Here is a 19,633-nt window from a genome sequence, read left to right as displayed (position 1 = left end):
CAGGGTCTCACCGAGATAGGTTGACTGGTGCCTGAGCCATGGTCCACAGCTACATGCCATTAGTTGCATAGTCATCCCCTTTGAGGATGACAAGATGCCCACACATTACCACATAGGTTGTAATCCATTACATACAGTAGTAGTTGTTATGGGTTTGGGGACACGACCTGTTCGTACTCTCGCCTTTGAAAATCCTATTGCCATAGTGGTTAGACAGTACATCTACATAGCACAAAACGAAGCCAGCAATCAAATGTAGATCTGATAAAATCCTTTATTAATGGATTGGTAATAGTAACATCAAAATGACTCGGACCGGTTTCGGCTGGCAAGAAGCACAGCCTTCTTCAGTGACAAAATACACAAATCAACTGATGTTACTTACATAGTATCATGAACCCATCCCATTGGTTCACTTAAAATTGCTCATTTAGTCCAGGTGAAAAAAGAGCACCTAGTTTAGTAATCCATTTCTTTTCTTTAGTATCTAACATTGAGTGCCATCCTGTTTTATTAAATTTAATACCCTTAACCAAATCAATCACAATAAAAGAAAATTTAGCAGTATGATGTTTCAGAGTGTGTTTATACAAAGAATTATTGATTTTCTTGTTTTTAATATTGCTCATATGTTCAGAAATGCGTAGTCTTAAAGGACGAGATGTCTGGCCAACATAAAGAGCCACAAATACATGTGGCCAAATAAACAAGCCATTCACTGCTACAATTTGCAAAGAATGGAATGTCATAAACCCTTGAGGAATTCCTGCTAGTGAATTCTTTAGATTTGGTAATTTTGTCACAGTTACTGCAATGACCACAGGGGAAACACCAAACTAGAAGTTTCCCAGTCATGGTAGTTTGTGAAAACTGTACATTACTCGCATGATGTGTGTGTTTGTAATAATTAAAACATGATGCTAAATTCTTTCCTTTACGGAATGAGAATGAACATTTATCCGGTAATATGTCTGATAATTCTTGTAGACTTAATAAAATATTCCAATTCCTCTGGACACTATTGATTAGTATATCTGAATTCCTAGCATATGTTGTTAAGAACCTGATTGGCTGTGTGGTCCTCTGATCCCTAAGCTTATAGGTTAACAAGTCCTGCCTAGATAAGGTATTAGCCCAATTGCTGGCCCACAGAACATGTCCCATAGAATATCCCCTTGCTCGAAATCTGTTAGTTAGATCACATCTGTGCTCTTTAAAGGTATCCTCCTTGGAACAGATGCATCTCACACGTATAAACTGTGATTTGGGTATATTTTTGGCAATATGTGGAGGATGAAAGCTGGATGCGTGAAGGACCGTGTTGTATTCAGGATATTTCCTGAAAACCTGTGTACTTAGAATGTCATCTGATTGTCTTGTTATTAACACATCAAGAAAAGTTATTGTGTCAAGATGATAATTGACAGTGAACTTTAAACCCCATATGTTGTCATTTAGATATGAGACAAATTCAGTTAAATATTCAACATCGGCCCTCCACACCATCCAGCAATCATCCAAGTAATGCCTCCAGATATCAATTTCTGGAAGGTAGATATTGTGGCTACTGTTGTAAATTATATGTTCTTCAATATATGCCATGAAAAGGTCAATATAAATGGGAGCAAAAGATGCTCCCATTGCTGTCCCTTTAATCTGCCAAAAACAGATATCTTGATAAAAAAAGACGTTGTTGGTAAGGACATGCTCTGCAAGGCCAACAAGAAAGGAATTAAAATCTGGTTCATATAGATGGGCTTTGTTAAGCCAATGAGTCAAGGCTTCCAAACCCACCTCATGCGGAATATTAGTATACAGAGAACTTACATCAAGTGTACACATCAGCCAACCAGGTTCCAACTGTGTATCAGATATAATGTGTAAGAATTCAGTTGTATCTTGTAAGCGAGACCGAACATGCGGCAATAAAGGCTTAAGATGTCTGGTCAAAAACAAGGATAGTGGTTCTGTAAGATAGCCCCGACCAGAAACAATAGGTCTGCCTGGGGGTGTACAGGATCCTTGTGGATTTTTGGAAGAAAATAAATATATTGATTAATAGGATCCCGGATGGTAAGTTGTTGAAATACAGAAGTGGTTATGAGGCCAGTATCTCTGGCATTAATAATAAACTCATCAGTCTGTTTCTTGAATCTGTGTGTTGGATTTAGACACATTTCAGCATAGTAACGTCTATCAGATAGTTGTCTCCTGGCCTCCTTGTCATAATCCGACCAATTCATAAACACAACTGCGCCACCTTTATCTGCTGAAATAATAACTATATCCTTGTTTTGTTGTAGTTCAGAAATAGCCTGTTTTTCACTGGATGACAAATTGTTGGGTTTAAAACGGGTTTCAGAACTATTAAAATGTAGATCTTTGAGAATGGTGCTCTGAAACAAATGTACAATGGGGTGCATTGGAGGAAGATATTTAGATTTATGATAAATACATTTATCGTGATCATATGATGCAGCCGCATCCCCAAACTGTAATTTCAGATTAAGGGTTCTACAAAATGACATGACATCCTGAGCCAACAAATCCTCAGAAATCACAAAACCAGGAATGAATGTTAAGCCTTTATTGAGACTGGCCAATTGTGATGGAGACAGAACAAAATCAGACAGATTTAGGACATTAGAATGAACATTATTTATTTCTGTGTTACCAATTCTAACAGACTCTGAATGTTCTCGATTCCTTTTGTGTTTCCTGCCCCCACGTTTATATTTCCCCCTAAAGGGACAAAACCCTGAACTCTCTTGGGGTTTGGTGAATCCGATGCTGGCTGTATGTCACTATCTGTATATGATGAAGGATCATCAGTAGATGAACCATTTGTTATGGATTTGTTACATAATATGGACCTAGGTATTTTCCTTCTTGGTGTTTTGACCGGTTGAGGATTAAATCGAACATGTTTGGAAGGAAAACTGAAGGGGTTAGACCCCTGATAATCAGATTGATCACGCTTACATTTTTTAATTTTCCTGGATTTTAACTGTTCCTCAAGACTGGTAAGATCATTGGCCATTTTATTGAGATGTTTCTTAAAGAATACTTCCCCCTCAAATTTTTGTACTTCCTTACATAAGTCAGTTACAGTATTAATTTCAGAATCAATAATTCTGTCATAATATTTAGCCAAAGCTTCAACAAATGACATCGTGGCATGCTGTTGTATATTAGACCATTGACTACTGAGCTCATCATCCGGCTGTCCCACATGGGGTTGAATTTGAATTCTAAGACCCCTGGGTGTGATGCCTTTTCCAGTATAAGCTTTGAAATGTTTGGAGTGCCAAACATTAGATCTTAACAATTTAAGATGCTTATAAAGATTATCAAAGGCCAAACTTCATGATGGCTCAGGTCCCAAGGGGTCATTAGAAAAATTGCTAGTCGAACAAACACAAAGACCAAATGCACTCAAATCTTCTCTATCAGCAGAGAGCCCTGAGACCAGATTCAATAGGTCCATTTTGATTAATAATGAAAATGAACCAATTTATAAGAATGACAATAATGGCCTCACCTAAGAGTGCCACATCAATGTGAAGGGAACAATAATAGCCCTGATAAGCAGGCTAGATGTCACCTGTTTGTAATGCTACGTTCCCAAAATCAAATAAAGCCCAAATACCAATGGTCAAACAATGGATGCTATGTATTGTTCTAAGTCAGATAACCACTTGAAAAATGATAAACACTGCAAAAGACTTAGGTTATGGTACCATAGAGAATGCAAAAATTATATAATTATTTAGTAGTGGCAAATGATCCCACCAAAACTGACAGTTAAAAATGCAGTCTGATACAACTCAGAAAATCAGGGGGCCAAACGAACAACTCACCAAAAGTTGTAAAAAACAAAACAATTATTAATAAAATGGTCAATGTTTCATAAATATTGAAACCAAACACAGTGTTGGAAAATCCATCAATTAGAAAAAAATAATACTGAAAAAAGGACTAAAAATACCAATTACTACCATCCCCTTAAATGGAATAGTGTCATAGGTAAATATCACACACTCAAAAAATATGAATTTGGACCTATATTCTTAACCAAAAACATAAGTCAGGACCATAATGTTCTGAAAAACTCCCATCCAACTCAAAATGTAGCCTAAAAAAAGGGCAATTACCAAAACTTATTAGGAATTATAGAACTGTTCTGAAACAAACATGTTCTATAATGAAACAATCCCAAACATCTAAAGGCAAGACTGAGGGAATGAAACCCTAGTGTAAAAAATAAGCAACTGCTGTAAAGAACATATAACATCCCCAATTAACATATGTTGGTCAAACAATACTTTGACTAGCACTTATAGTTGTTAAAAAAGAAGAATATGTCTATAATAAAGCAATCGAATAAAGTATTGTTATACAACCTGTGCAAAAGGAACCATATCTAATATCTGTCTATTGTTTTTTAAAAATCACACAAGGCCTCTGTATTCAATATGTAATCCAAAAAGGAAATTGGTTTGAATGTAAAAATGAAAAAATAAATTCCAATATTCCAATATCACCATACAATTATCAAAATATTAGTGTGATGCTGATAGAAGTCACACAAATCTAATATATACTGAGAAAAATATATGTCCAAGGTGAAAAAACATCCATTAGAGTAGAAAGTACTGGTCCCAAAGATCGCTCAATGCTGGTTAACAAAAGCCTTCCAAACGTGATGGCCTTCACAAGCCTAAGACTCACAGTAAGGCTGAACCAATCCTGAGTAAATGAAACCCAATAGAATGACACTAGCAATGCTGGATATCGTAATGTTCCCTGGTTAACTTGCAAGTATAGATAGTCACTGATATTGAAAAAAGATCCACATAAAATGTTGATAACACCCACAAGTGTCTCTATGCTTAAACAAAAAATATATGTCCAGTAGGAAACGAACGCTTGATAGTAAAGCAGTTCCAATCATAAACTCCACTCCATAAAAATTTTTCGAGTAACTACAACAATGAATGGCCCCAAAAAAACAAAAACTAATATTTGGAAATGTTGTATAGACAAAACACAGTACCTGAAACCAATGTTTTGATCATAATTGGTATATACATAGATCGACCTGCAGGCCACGTAGCAATGTCCCCAGTTGTTGAAAAACTAATTGTAGAAAATATCCATGAATTCAAAGAACTGTCAAGTTGTTCACAAACACCATAACTGTAGACAATGTTACCATAGAATATCCACAAACAAACAAACGCCAAGCCAACATATAGAAATTGTCAGCCACAATCAGAAAAAATGCTGATATCTGGTAAACCAACCACAAAACTAAGTCAAGCATTTGTTAATAACTGTGATATCCGCTAGTCGATTCAGAGCCCAATTGCCATTGTCCTTATTATTGAAAGGTTGATGTAAAAAGATAAACGAACCTCAAGGATATAAAAAACACTAAATATGTATAGTCAGAAGACTTGTAAAATGTCCACAAAGTGACGCCAAGTTACCATGAGAAGTCGTGACCAGGAACGAAGCAAATAAAGAAAAATAATGCTATCAGTACTGAAACAATTCACGCAAGCCCAAAGTCCATTCATTACTGGAAAAAGGTGAATATAATAATTGTTTGTATAAAATCCAGATGGCACTTAAGAGCAAAAAACGAACCAAATAAAGACGAAAAAAATGAGGAAAATGGCTGCAGATAAATCACACAGCCAGCATCTACATAGCCCACCATATCCTACATGGTTTCACATGTTGATCACGTGTGGTCATTGTGCCCCTATACTCTTCATGACCATGCTTGGTTACTATGCCACCTTTGGGATGTACCTTACCTGACACCTGCAGCAACTGTAATGGCCACAAATGTTACTCTTCGAGCAGATATAGGCACTCACACAGATGCCCTGCACAGTTCCGATACAGTAACTCCAGCTCTACTCAGTCACTTACCACCTACACGGATGTGTTGTTTGCCTGTAGTTGAAGGCAATATCTGACCCAGACTTACTGGACATGCTCCACCTCAGGATATCCGACTCCCTTGTTGCTACACACTCCAGGGACATATACCTCAGCACTGATGTTAAAAAGGACATGCTGGGGGGACAGATTATTATCAGAAAGCCTCCACTCACTCCGGAGTGTAGTCCCAGTTTTGCATAGGCAGAGCCACCCACTGACCACCTACAGGTGACATCTTGTCAAGTGGATGGGTGATCGCATGTTTACCCATGGGATATCTTCTGGGTACCTGCTAGACAGAGTCACAATACATTGAACGTAAATGGGCTATCGTGTGTGACCTACTATTCACAGGCACAGTGCTCTGATTTGACTGGGTTGCAGTAGCCAAACACACTCTAGCTATGCTTGTACATGCCCTAGGGCAGATAGCCTAGTATCAACCTCTGAACCTATGATAATTTTCATGATGCACAATGTTTATTGCTGATACTGTTTGCAGGTTTTTATAATCTTTGCTTCCACACTTTATATGAACCGCTTAGGTATCTGCAGAACATATTTGCTTATGGCAGGGTTCCACTATATTATATACGTGTCTGTTGTCATATAAGTGTGTGCACAGGGCAGATTGCTGTGTAGTGAGAGGTTCATGGGTTAACACATGCAACTGCCTGCTATGTGTGGCCCAATGCTGTACTCCAACATGACCTAAGTGTGTGAGCATGCCCGGTTCAGACTGTCAGTGTTCTGTTGCCTGACATTTGTCTCATGTATTCAAGTGTGTGAGCATGCCCAGTGTGACCTTTCAGTATGTTGCTGTCTAGGTCCACTACATTTGTTGATGTATGTCTACATGTTCATTATTAACATTTGTACTGTGTGTGTTGAAAGTCAGATTCTATTCTTACTGCAGGACTCACCTTTGTGTCATAACTCGACAGGGATTATGCTGTGCCTGCAGGATTTCCGTGAAATACTTTGCATAGACTTATCAACATTTCTTCATGCAGGCTAACCACTGCACTGCTGTCATGGTTTAGTGGTTCAGTACTATGACTATAGTGCACAGTATCCTGGGTTCGAGGCCCATTGCCGCTTATGTTTTCATACTGAGCAGACCAGACTGCTTAGGGGCTAGTAGAGCAAATATGAGCATGTTGGCTTTTGTTCAGCTATGCCTTACCTAGACCCAGCTTGTCCAACATTGCTCAGTATTAACCACCATTGCTGGACATTGGCCAATATTACTCTACATTGACCACATTTGTAGCAGTTGGTGTGTGCAATTTTGTTTACATTGACTTCATGATGGTAAATGTTGTTTAGCACTGCTTTATATTGCTTAACACATGGCAATCATGCCTCAAGTGTTGATGCAGGGCTGACTATGTCGGATGCACATACTACACTCCCTATACATGTCTGAAAGCAGGTAGTGTCAACGGAGGCATCCCTTTTACTATATGTGTGGGTCAGAGAGAGGTATCATTTCCAGAGTTCCTACTGAGCCAGTGTATGTGCTATATGTTGCCTCTTTGCCAAGGCCAAAGCATACTGGGCATGCCTCCTTCTGCCTACTGGGGCAGGCTCAGGTTGTTCCTCCTCTGAGTCACGCTCTGCCTGTGATGGCCTTGGCAATGGTGGGGGGCTGTTTGGTCCAGGCCTATGCTGGTCCTGCTGCAGCTGTTTTCACAGGATCATATTATGTAGCATAGCACATACCATGACATTTTGGTTACATGTAGTTGGTGAGTACTGCAAGGCTCCACCAGATGTGTCCAGGCACCGGAACTGTGACTTGAGCATCCCAAACACACGCTCAATTACATTTTGTGTTTGTGCGTGTGCCTCATTATGGCATTCCTGTTCAGGTGTGTGTGTGTTTCTGATGGGTGTCATCAGCCACGGCTCCAGTGCATAGCCGGCATCCCCCACTAGGTGACCATGTGGGATGTCCCCATTGGCAAATGTCTGGTACAGCTGCGTCAGATGCCAGATATGGGAATCATGGTAGCTTCCAGGGCAGCCAGCACACACATTCAGTATTATGCCCTGGGCATCACACATGACCTGGCAGTTGATGGAGGGGAAGCCCTTGCAGTCGAAGTAGACCCTGCCCCGCTCACCGGCTTGTGCTTTGATGTCTATGTGCGTGCCGTCTATTGTACCCACTACCTCAGGGTATTCCGTTATTTGCTGGAAAAGACGCATATTGCTGGCCAACACCTCACAGGAATTGGGGAAATATACATGATCACCGACATGTGCTGACATGGCATCCAGGAACTGGTGCAGTACCCTGGATGCTGATGCCTGTGATATCCCCATTATATTACCAGTTGGTCTCTGGAAGGTACCTGTTGCTAATATTCTTAGGCCAACACATACCTTAGTTTCCACTGGGGTGGGTTCCCCTCTGTTGGTTCTGTGTGTGAGGCGTGACCTGCACAGGTCAACAATTTGCTGCAAGAGGTCTCTGTCCACTCTAAAGCGCTCCACTATCTCCAGCTCATGTAGCCCCTGGTAGGTAACCCTGGGCCTGTACACTCTTTTCCGTCTCCTCACTGTGGGTTGTCCAGCAGCATTTGCATTATCACCACCCTCAGCATGTTGCATATGTCGCCTTATAACAGCAATGGCAGCCACTAACATTTTTTGTCTCAGTGAAGCCTTTTCAGTTTTCACTTCTATTAGCTTACTGCAGTGTTGCAGTGTCTCTTGAGAGAAACATAATGGACTGTTGTTTGCACAGTTTTAAGTGCTAGGCTGGGCTGGGCTAGTGTTCTGCCTGGGTAATTGCCTGATTCTGATTGTTTTCACCTGCTAGCTCTGCTAGTACTCCCCGGTAACTTCCACTATTTGGTGTGCTTCCTTTTTCCTTACTGTTTCCTCGGGGGGGGGTGCCATGCACACAAGCGCAAACACATGCACAGCAGCTAACACGTGCAAACACATGCTTTCATGTACTAAAGCTTGCTTATTCTTGTTAAAAAGTGCACACACCAGTGCAAACGCACTTACAACTGTTTACACAGCCTTACATATGCTTACTCAAGCCTACACAGGCGCACACATGCTTACACATGCGCACACTGTCTTACTCGGGTTTACTGGCGTGCACACGCATGCATGCATGCTCAGCAAGAGACTCTGGTGTTATCCACGGCATACACCTTTGATTTCTTGACTTTACCTGGCCTACCTGTTGACACACATCTTTCACTATTATGTAAATGTAAGCTGACACATGTCACTCTGCTCCAATGAGCTTCACTCCTGTCATACATACCCCGCTCGTGATGTCACCTATCTTCTACTCTGTTACTCCCCTTATCCTACTCTTACACTCCACTGACTGTGCTCATTTGCTATGTAAACTTGCGATTCACTATCCTAACTCTCATTTGCATAGGATTGCCTACTAATGCTTAGTTACATCTCTTAGACTGAGCTTCCCCCTTAGCAACCTCTACTCGGTGGCCATATTGTCTTCAGCCTGCCATTCCCTTGCATTGTAAATTAATTTTAGCTATAAAATCCACATGTGTGGATCTTAATTATTACTTTTCTGCTTTTTAGGGTGCAGTGCGTTTGCGCGGCGCTGCTCTATGGTTAAACCCCGGAGATCAGGATAAAAAAAAAGTTATTTTATTTTTAATTTGCATCACTTCCCATTGCCAATGGCTGTATTTTTGGCCTTTGGCATGCTTCCTCCTGTGAATGCATGCTTTTTTTCCAGCTGACATGGCTCCATTTTGCTATTTGCAGAACTGTACTCAGTTATCAACTGAGTACATTTCTGCAAATAGCACTACTCCTACTCGGACAGGTTCGGGTTTCCTGGATCGCAAATTTACCTCATTTGCATGACTTTTGCCTGCAATTGAGGTAATTTGCCTATCTCAGCCCTGTCCGTGTAGGACTAGTTTGGAGAGCTCAGTTGCACACCCCTACCGGCTGTTCCTGGATCGCTCGGCGGACATGTTGGCTGCATGGAGTCTTACTCTACTCTAAGACTCCGTGCAAGCCTTCGTGAATATGGCCCATACTGTTGTACAGTACGGGTAATGTGTATGTTACAGTAAGCAGGAGAGGAACAAAGGATTCAGCAGTGTGCTGCAGGAACCTTGATGGTCTAGGTTGGAAAAAAACAAAATTAAGATGCCACTACTTGAAGTACGATGGCCAATAGCCAGTTTCCAAATACCACCTAACCATAACCACCACTACTTGAGAAATAAAGAATTTTCAATCTTCAAGCAACCCAGGTCTTTCATTGAAAGATTCAGTGTTTCGGTTAACACCCAAAAATAAAGGTTTTGCATTAGAAACATACCTTGCCGAATGCGCAGTAGCAACTCCTGCCCACCACCCAACAATTAGTGAAAGTAAGTAATATACATACTGATGGCAGTCTCACACACACACACACATACACACACACGCACACACACGCACACACACACACACACACACACACACACACACACACACACACACACACACACACACACACACACACACACACACACACACACACACACACACACACACACACACACACACACACACACACACCACTCACTTCAATACTTTCCGTTCGCTCTGCTCCAGCCAGAATTCTTTCTGTGCAGGCAGATCCCAAAAGATAACGAATGCTACTGAATTGCCCAATTAGAACAAACGCTCTCACTCGCATCCAGACTTCCCGTGCACACATCCATTCAACCAGCCAGCCAGAAATATGTGATTGTGAGGCCTTGAGCTCAGTTCTGACAGGCTGGCAGCCCAGACTGACCTGACATCATTGCGCACATGATAACATCAGTGCAAACCTTGAAAAATAAATAAAAAATAAAAAAAAGCAGCAAAAAAGTCAGAAATGAAGGGGTGCCACTCAGGAATCATGGCACTCCATTATTTGGAGCCCAAAACTTGGTAAAAACTGAGTTATTCAGTACAGTTGGGAGGTATGGGTGTGGGGTAAATAAATGTGCTCCCTGGCATGTGTCTGCATGCCATCCAGGAACTGGTGGAGTACTCTGGAGGCAGATGCCTGTGAGACCCCCATTATGTCCCCAGATGGTCTTTGAAAAGTACCTGTAGCTAATATTCTAAGGGCTACACATTCCTTTGTTTCCACTGGGATGGGCTCCCCTCTATTGGCTCTGGGTCTGAGTTCAGGGCGGCAGAGCTTGGTGAGTTCTTGTAGTATGTCCCTGTCTACCCTGTAGTGCTATACAATCTCAAGCTCATGTAGCCCCTGGAAGGTTACCCTGGGCCTGAACACTCTTCTCCTTCTCAGTCTAGGCCTATTGTCAACATCAGCATCAGCACTGACCTCAGCCTTTAGCACATACAGATGTAACAGAGCAGCAGCAGCCCCTTATCATTTTGTCAGTTAAACATCCCAAGTGTGTACTCCAATGGTGCAGAGTATGTGAGAAAAATCAGATTGAAGGGTGCATGCATACTTTATACTGCTGTGCTGCAGATGCAGCTTGTGTGATCAGCTCATTATGATGTATTCCACTTGACAGGTATATCACTGGGGGTTTGAATGGGCCAGTGTTTGTTGAACAAGGCTTATTAGACATTTCTACTTGTTGTTTTTATTTTAATTTTTTTTAATTCTTTCACTGCTAACCACTGGGGTGAGGCATGTAAACCTGCGGCATTGGTATAAACAGTGCTCAGCAGTTTGGACACTCCCCCATACACGGGCATGCTCATATTTTCTTTAACTAGCTAAAACATGTGCCATGGGGCTAAATACAGCTCAGCAGCATCAGACACCCCTCCCGCTTAGCTGTGCACAAAGAGGTGCTGCTGAGCTCCAATCCACTTAAACAGACCATGACACACCCCCTTTTGATGTCAGCTACCTATTCTACTACTACATACTTGGTTCTAGCCCTAGCATGGGTTGTATCTTCGGACACAATGGCCCTTTTTGCTATTTAGTAACCCCAGCTCATTTGCATACACCTAATTGAATAACCCCTAGATACTTCACCACTCCAAACAACCACTGCAACCTGCCATTGTACACTCTGCATACAGGGCACTATCATGCATTATTTTTGCTAATGTTTTATTTTGGGTTTTTTAACTATTTACTTATTTTTTTTCTGCATAACAACATGTTTGTGCATTGCTGCACTCCATGCAAACGTAATATATGTATTAAAAAAAAATAATAGATTTTATTTATGTGCATTGCTTTTTGGACTCACTGGCCATAGTTTTGGCCATATGCGTACCTATAGTGCAGGAGCCAACCTTCTTTTTGGGCTTTTACAGCCCCTGCTTCAAATTTACATTCCAGTACATGGTTTCTTTATGTGTACATTTCTGATGCCAACACGGCACCTACACGGGTGCCTTTCTGCTTCTTGGATCACAAATCAACCTCATTTGCATGGCTTTCACCAGCTTATGAGGTGATTTGCATTCCACAGACACTTCCATGTCCACACACTCATGCATGCCACTCTGCTCTGTTTACTGGATCGCTAGCCAGCCAGTTTCTGTGTCAGGGCTGTGCCACTATGCCTACATGAAGAATTGCTCCATGTAGGCTTTATTGAATTTCCCCTGTGATTATTCATAGTGGACCTAGGAGTCATCCTGCAGATAGGCAGTACTAGTGGTGCTCTACTACTGAGTAGCTGTTGTTCTAGAGTATAGGTGCTCTGGGGAGCAAGCTGGGCCAAGCAGATTGGCTTTATCCCTACCTCTTCCATCTATCATCTCTTGGGATGATAGGCTTTCCATTCATAGAACAAATGGGCCATAAGGATCTGACATGGATTAAGAGATGTCAGGCTTCCTGCTCAGGGAAAAAGGGATCCATTGGACAGGAACTAGGGAGCTAACAAAAAAAGTCTAGGACAAACAGGCAAGTGCTTGAAACAGGAACACAAACAAATATTACTTTAAGACTGACATCACACCTACTCAGGGTTTTTTCTGTCAACTCAACAATGAGTTGTAATTGTCTTGTTGCATCTCTCTCCAGTGGAAGCATAACTTCAGTCAGGAAACCTTATCGATCTGTGCCACTGTCCAACATTTCCCATCACTCATCTAATCTTGTTTCACATATTAATACTGTTATTACTACTACTGCTGCAACTACTTCTGCTACGTCTACCAATGCTACTACTACAACTACTGCTTCCAGTACCACTGCAACTACTATGACTACTGCTTCTACTACTGCTGCACTACAACTATTGCTACTACTATAACAACTACTACTGTTACTGCCGCTACTGCTACTTCTGCTATTACTGCTACTGCTATTACTACTTCTGCTACTACCACTCTGCTACTAATGCTACTACTACTAAAGCTACTGCTATGACTACTACTGCTGCTGTTACTGCTACTGCTACTACTACAACTTCTACTGCAACTGCTGCTATTACTACTGTTACTACTGCGACTACTACTACTACTGCTTCTACTACAGCTGCTGATGCTATCACTATTGCTACTACTACTACTAGTACTGCTATCGCTGCTACTACTACTATTACATCCACCACCACCAATACCACTGCTACTAATATTTCCTCTACCACTACTGCTCCTTCTGATGCTGCTGCTACTACTGCTATTCTACAAAAAAGGGTTCTAGTTGTTCAGTGCATTTACCTTGGGTCTGCATTAAGATACACTTTGATGAAGGGTTGACTATTGTGTAATAAAAGCTACTACAGCACCAAACATTTTGAAACTGGTGTTGAATACCTACAGTCCCCTAGTTAGCAGCATTGATTATGGAAAATGCCTCAGTTCAGCCAAAAGTCATTGGTGTTCTTACTTTTGGAAGGATATAGTGTCCATTGTGTCTTCTGTCAATGTAATCCAATCCAATTTCCATGCTGCTCTAATTAGCCGGCATTGTAGTCCATCAGGATTGTTTTTCTCAAGGTGTTTCCAAGATGAGGCAATACACAATCTGTCCAGTGCACACCTTAGAACATTCACTCTCCAAATGCCTTTTCAAATGGTTGAATTAAGTGGTTGATTAGTAGTATAAAACAAACTCCAGTTACAGGGAAATTGATGCTTTAGTCCTTCTTGGCAGCAATGCCAGAAACTCCTCCCTTAGACCACAGACCCTTGACAAGAACTGAAAGTTATGCAAAATAGTACCTTCCCAACTGGTAGAAAAATGTTCAGGGTGGTTAAAGAGCACCACTTTGATATTGGTTTTGAGCTGGTGAATACTGGCACTCATACTAAACTAGTGTTTGAGCTTAGTTGCTTTATGTAATTATTGATGACTCAGGAACTCCAATTTAACTATCCTGGGGTTTATTAGGCTCCAAAAAATCCACAGCAAAAAATTACGAACAGCACAGTTCAACCTCCACCAGCATAAACGCCCTTCCAAGTCACTGCGTTTTCGTTTTCAAAGTACACACTTCATCAGAAGCAAAACGCAGTGACTTGGAAGGGCGTTTATGCTTGTGGAGGTTGAACTGTGCTGTTCGTATTTTTTTGCTGTGGATTTTTTGGAGCCTAATAAACCCCAGGATAGTTAAATTGGAGTTCCTGAGTCATCCGTAACTTTGTTTTCTTGGTCTGGTTTCCACAATTGTTTTTCTGGTTATTTATGTAATTATTATTATTGTTTTAATTAATGACACATGTTAATTCATTTTTATTATATACATCTGGTGTTTTGTTATAAAGCACCTAAATGACATTGAAGTTTACATTGAAGTGGCTGTATACTCCTTATCCCTCTACATTGCAGGTGTCCAGTATCCACCGAATAAAAATAAAATAAAATAGCTTTCTCATAAATATATAAGAGACGCCACTATCACTTGAATTCTGTCTTCTGAAAAGCTCCCCTGGGGTTCAGCTACCTGGAAATAAACCATTTACAGTTCACAATATGTATGTTCCCTCCCTGAAATACAGGGTCTTTTAGGAAAATCAAAGGCTTAATTTTTAGCCTGTAGTAGGTGTTTAACAAGTGAACCTTGAACACCTACCACATAAGCAATCTGCCTCCAGATCCTGGCTACTGATGGCACATATTACTTGTGGTTTTGATTTAGAATATAACAGTCATCAGCTAACAGCAATGTTTCAGTTTTAACTCTATTTATCGACAGTCAGTAAGGTTAACGTAACCAATGAGCAACCTATGTAATGGTTCAAAATTTAGCAGAAATAGCACAAAAGGAGCTAGGGCATCCATGTCTTATGCATCTGTGTAACCAAAAGTGAGAAGATAATGTATTGTTAGACTAAGACACAGAGCAACCTATACAAACAATAGTCACGCATATAAAAACATCAAGTAAGCATATCATATCAAGGATTTCCCAACTACATTCCCACCTGACTATATCAAAGCCATTTTCAACATTAACCAATATACCTGGCTATGGTCTGTCATGATATGATTTTGTAGCTCATTAAATAAGCCTTGAAAGCCTTCATGAGGCCTGCACTGGACCTGTCTAATACAAACTTAGCGTGTGTAAGCAAGAGTATTTCCTAGTAGATCTTTTTCACTGTATCATGTTTTATCATAGCCTATAGCTTCAGGTCAGTTCTGGGCAGTGAGATCTGACTGCAGTTGGAGTCCTTTATGGCAGTACCATAACTAGAATAGGGAAGGCGGGATCAGTTACTTCAGTTGCAAACTCTCAGGGAGCATGATCAGCAGTGCTGCTGTGCTGCCAGCTGATTGGGGAGAAGTGACAATACTCATTTCAGCAAAAGTAAATGTGGTTAGTATCTTAATTCTGGTGGTGGCAGTGATTACTACAGTATAGTCTGGGTAAAGGGGCACATCTGGAGAATCTGTGTCATCCTTTCCCAGGAGTGTCTGTGAAGTTGTATAAATACTTATCTCAAAGTGTGTGGGTGTGTGTCAGCTACTTGGGCAGGGACACAAAGCACTGGTTGGACAGAGATGGTACTGGAGGTTTTAGCTTACCAACTAGGCTGAGATCTAGACCCTATAGTTGTGCCAGTGGGTAGTCTTACTGAGGACCTGGAGAGCAAGGGAGCAACCAGCCCCAGACTGACTGTGATCTCTGTATGCACTTAAGGGAAATTGTACTTTACTGTGTGTATTTGTTATCATTTCCTCTTATATGAGACCCCCTCCCTGGTGTTAGTGGTGAGGATTATGGCTCCTTGATTGCCGAGTCAAGGCATGGCCATCACATGTGGTGTTGTGGTGGCAGTGGTGGGATCCACTTCACATACTAATTGGCTTGTAGTGGTGTGGGTAGAGTGAATCCTGTAGCTTATGTACAGTGATCTCTGAAGGTGTTTTTCACTCTAAATCAGCCATGCAGTGAATACTCAGAGTTCAGATCACAATTGTTTTATTTCTTTTGTTAGCTTAGCTAGTCAGTGTGAGCAAGCAGCATGTCAGCAGAGGAGTACGGAAAGCTGACAAGGAGCCAACTGGTAGAGATGTGCCAGGCTAGGGGACTGGTGCATGGAAACCTGACTAAGGCAGGAGATTACAGCCTTGGTTGCAGCTGCATCAGAATACAGCATCCAGGAGGACAATCAGACTGGCAGTGGAGATACAATATCCTCAGAGGATGGATAGCTCAACCTTTCTGTGAAGAACAATCAGACTAGCAGTGGAGATACAATATCCTCGGAGAATAGACAGCTCAACCTTTCTGCAGTGGACTTAAACATCCAGCTGGAGCTAAAGAGATTTGAGTTGGAAGCCAGGCATTTGGAGATAGAAGCTGAAGAAAAGGAGTGTCAGAGGAGACATGAGAGGGAAATGCTGACTCTTTGCCAGAGTCATGGAGGTAATGGGGAAGGGAGTAATGGACCCCAGGAGCACAACAGGTCAGTAAATTTCTTCTGTAATTTGAAGAGGGAGATAATTTTGAGTTTAATTCATATGTTTGAGAGGGTATGCAAACAGCATAGCGTTGACCAAAGGCTCTGGGCACAGTTCCTGACCTCCTTACTCCATGGGAAAGCTGTAACTGTTATATCAAAAAACCTGAATCTGTCTGTTTTGATTATATTGCTGTAAGAAATGTCTTTTAGAATGTTTTAAGCTAACACCTGAAATGTATAGGAAAATGTTTCATGAGCATAGACGCAAGGCAGATGAAAATGTATGTGAATATGTTGCTGAACTGAGCACTTATTTTCATAGCTGGGTGAGTGGATGTCAGGTCACCACTTTTTAAGGGCTGACAGACCTTTTAGTGAGGGAACAAGCCCTTAGCACTTTGTCTGAGGACATGAGAATCTGGTTAGCTGATAGACAATGTGCTACTTCAAATGAGTTGGGGATGAAGGGAGACCTATACCTGGCAAACAGGACAGCCCTGCACAGGAAGGGGACCACCAGTACTGCTCATGGGTCTAAAGGAAACCATGGTGGGCAGCACAGACTGCCCCAACAGAATCTGCCAGTGGCAGGGGAAGCCACTAGCCCAGGTACACATCCAGGAGCTAGGGTTAAATGTTTTGAATACAACCAGTGGGACCATGTGGCATACAGGTGTCCACAGATGCAAGATGGGGAATCAAAGGTGAGGGAGCCAGTAAATGGGAAAGACAAAATGCCAATTGTAGGTTGTCTTGAGACAACAGGGGAACTAAACTACCATCCTTCAGATGTCCTGAGAGGGAAGGAATTGGATGAGACAGTACCATGTACATATGCAGTTACATGCAGTGAGGCTAGGAGACAAGCATGTGGTTCTGGTAGCCTGGGGGAGACACAGACAGACTGCATACTTGCAGCCAGGACTGGTGAGGTGGTTACTTCAAGGAGTGAGCTACACTGTAGCAGTGAGACTGAAGGTGAGAAACAGTTGCTTGTGGGTACTGATGGTCCCTTGGACAGGGTAACTGCAAAGGTAGAGCTGAGTAGTAGTACCCAGGCTGACAGTGAGGCACCACTGTCAGAGGATGCCAGACTTCCTTTTGAAAGGGAGCTCGGAAGGGTTATAAGGAGAGAGCTGAGACAGGCTTAGCTCTCACACCCTACATTGCAAGGCCTGAGGCAGGTAGCTAGCTAGGCACCTGATTCTCAAGGGAAGAGGGAATCTGTATACTGGGACAAAGGGTTACTATGCAGAGAGTGGACCCCTGAGGGAGGGCTAGAAGGTGAGAGAGTACAGCAGTTGGTAGTGCCTTAAGCCTACTGTCTGGTGCTTCTAGCCATAGCTCATGATATTCCCTTTGCAGATCATATGGGCATAAAATGTACAAAGAGGCATATTATGCAAAACTTCTATTGGCCTGGAATTTCCAGAGCTGTAACAGGGTATTGCAGGACCTGTGAGCAGTGCCAAAAGGTAGGCAAGGCAGGAGACAAGGCAAGAGCTCCTTTGATGACTTTGCCTGTGATTGAGGAGCCATTTCAGATGGTAGCTATGGATATTGTGGGTCCTCTGAGTTCCCCAAGTTCCACAGGGAAAAAGTATATCCTAGTGGTAGTGGATTATGCTATATGATACCCTGAGGCTTTGGCTTTGTCCTCCATTGAGGCAGAGAAGGTGGCAAATACTTTGTTAGAGATTTTTAGCAGGGTGGGTTTCCCAAAGGAAATACTGACTGATCAAGGTGCCAATTTCATGTCAGACCTGCTGGTTTCTCTGTGGAAGTCCTGTGGGGTGAAACACATGAAGACCACCCCCTACAATCCCCAGACTAATGGTCTTGTTGAGAGGTTAAAGTCTACAATCAAGTCAATTCTGTGGGAATTTCCAGATCAGTTTAAGAGGGAGTGGGACAAATATTTGCCCCCATCTGTTGTTTGCTTACTGAGAGGTTCCCCAGGAATTCACAGGTTTGTCACCCTTTGAATTGCTGTATGGGCATAGGGTGAGGGGACGTCTAGATTTAATTTGAGATAAGTGGGAATGTGAGTGCGAGTTTCACAAGGAGTCTGTTGTGGCATACATCCTAAACCTCAGGACAAGGCTCAGGGAACTCATGGGCTTGGCCCAGGAGAACCTGGCAGAAGCCCAACAACAGAAAAAGGTGTGGTATGACAGGAATGCTCAAGCTAGAGAGTATGCTGTGGGGCAGCAGGTAATGGTTCTCATTCCTGTTGACACAACAAGCTGCAAGCAGCTTGGGAGGGACCCTACAAGGTGGTAAGAAAGGTAAGGGATGCTTACATGGTGGAAGTGCTAGGCAGATGGCAGGGGTGCAAATTGTGCCATGTCAACATGATGAAATCTTACCATGATAGGGAGGCCCTTGTGCTGAGCATTTACAGTGGATTGCAGGAGGAGTCTGAGGGAGATCTGGGGACTGATCCCCTCAGTGAGGCTTGGGCTGACACCTCAGTGGAAGGGGTAGCAGTGTCCCAGCAGCAATCTCCTACCCAGGTTCGAGAAATCTGGGCAGTGTTGCAGGAATTTGGGGACATGTTCACTGAGAAACCAGGGTACACCCTCCTGGTGCAGCACCAGGTGGATACAGGACCCCAAAGGTCTATTAGGCAGGCCCCTTATAGGGTGCCTGAGAGGGTCAGACAGACCCTGATGGAGGAGGTACAGGAGATGTTGGAACTAGGGGTAATTCAAGAGTCCAACAGTCCCTGGGCATCCGCAGTGATGCTGGTGATAAAGAAGGATGGCAGCACCAGGTTCTGTGTGGATTACAGGAAATTAAATATTCACACAGAGTCAGA

Source organism: Protopterus annectens, chromosome 2.part0 (genome assembly GCF_019279795.1).
Source record: "Protopterus annectens isolate FY-2018-M chromosome 2.part0, PAN1.0, whole genome shotgun sequence".
NCBI lineage: Eukaryota > Metazoa > Chordata > Ceratodontiformes > Protopteridae > Protopterus > Protopterus annectens.
This window is presented reverse-complemented; position numbering follows the sequence as displayed.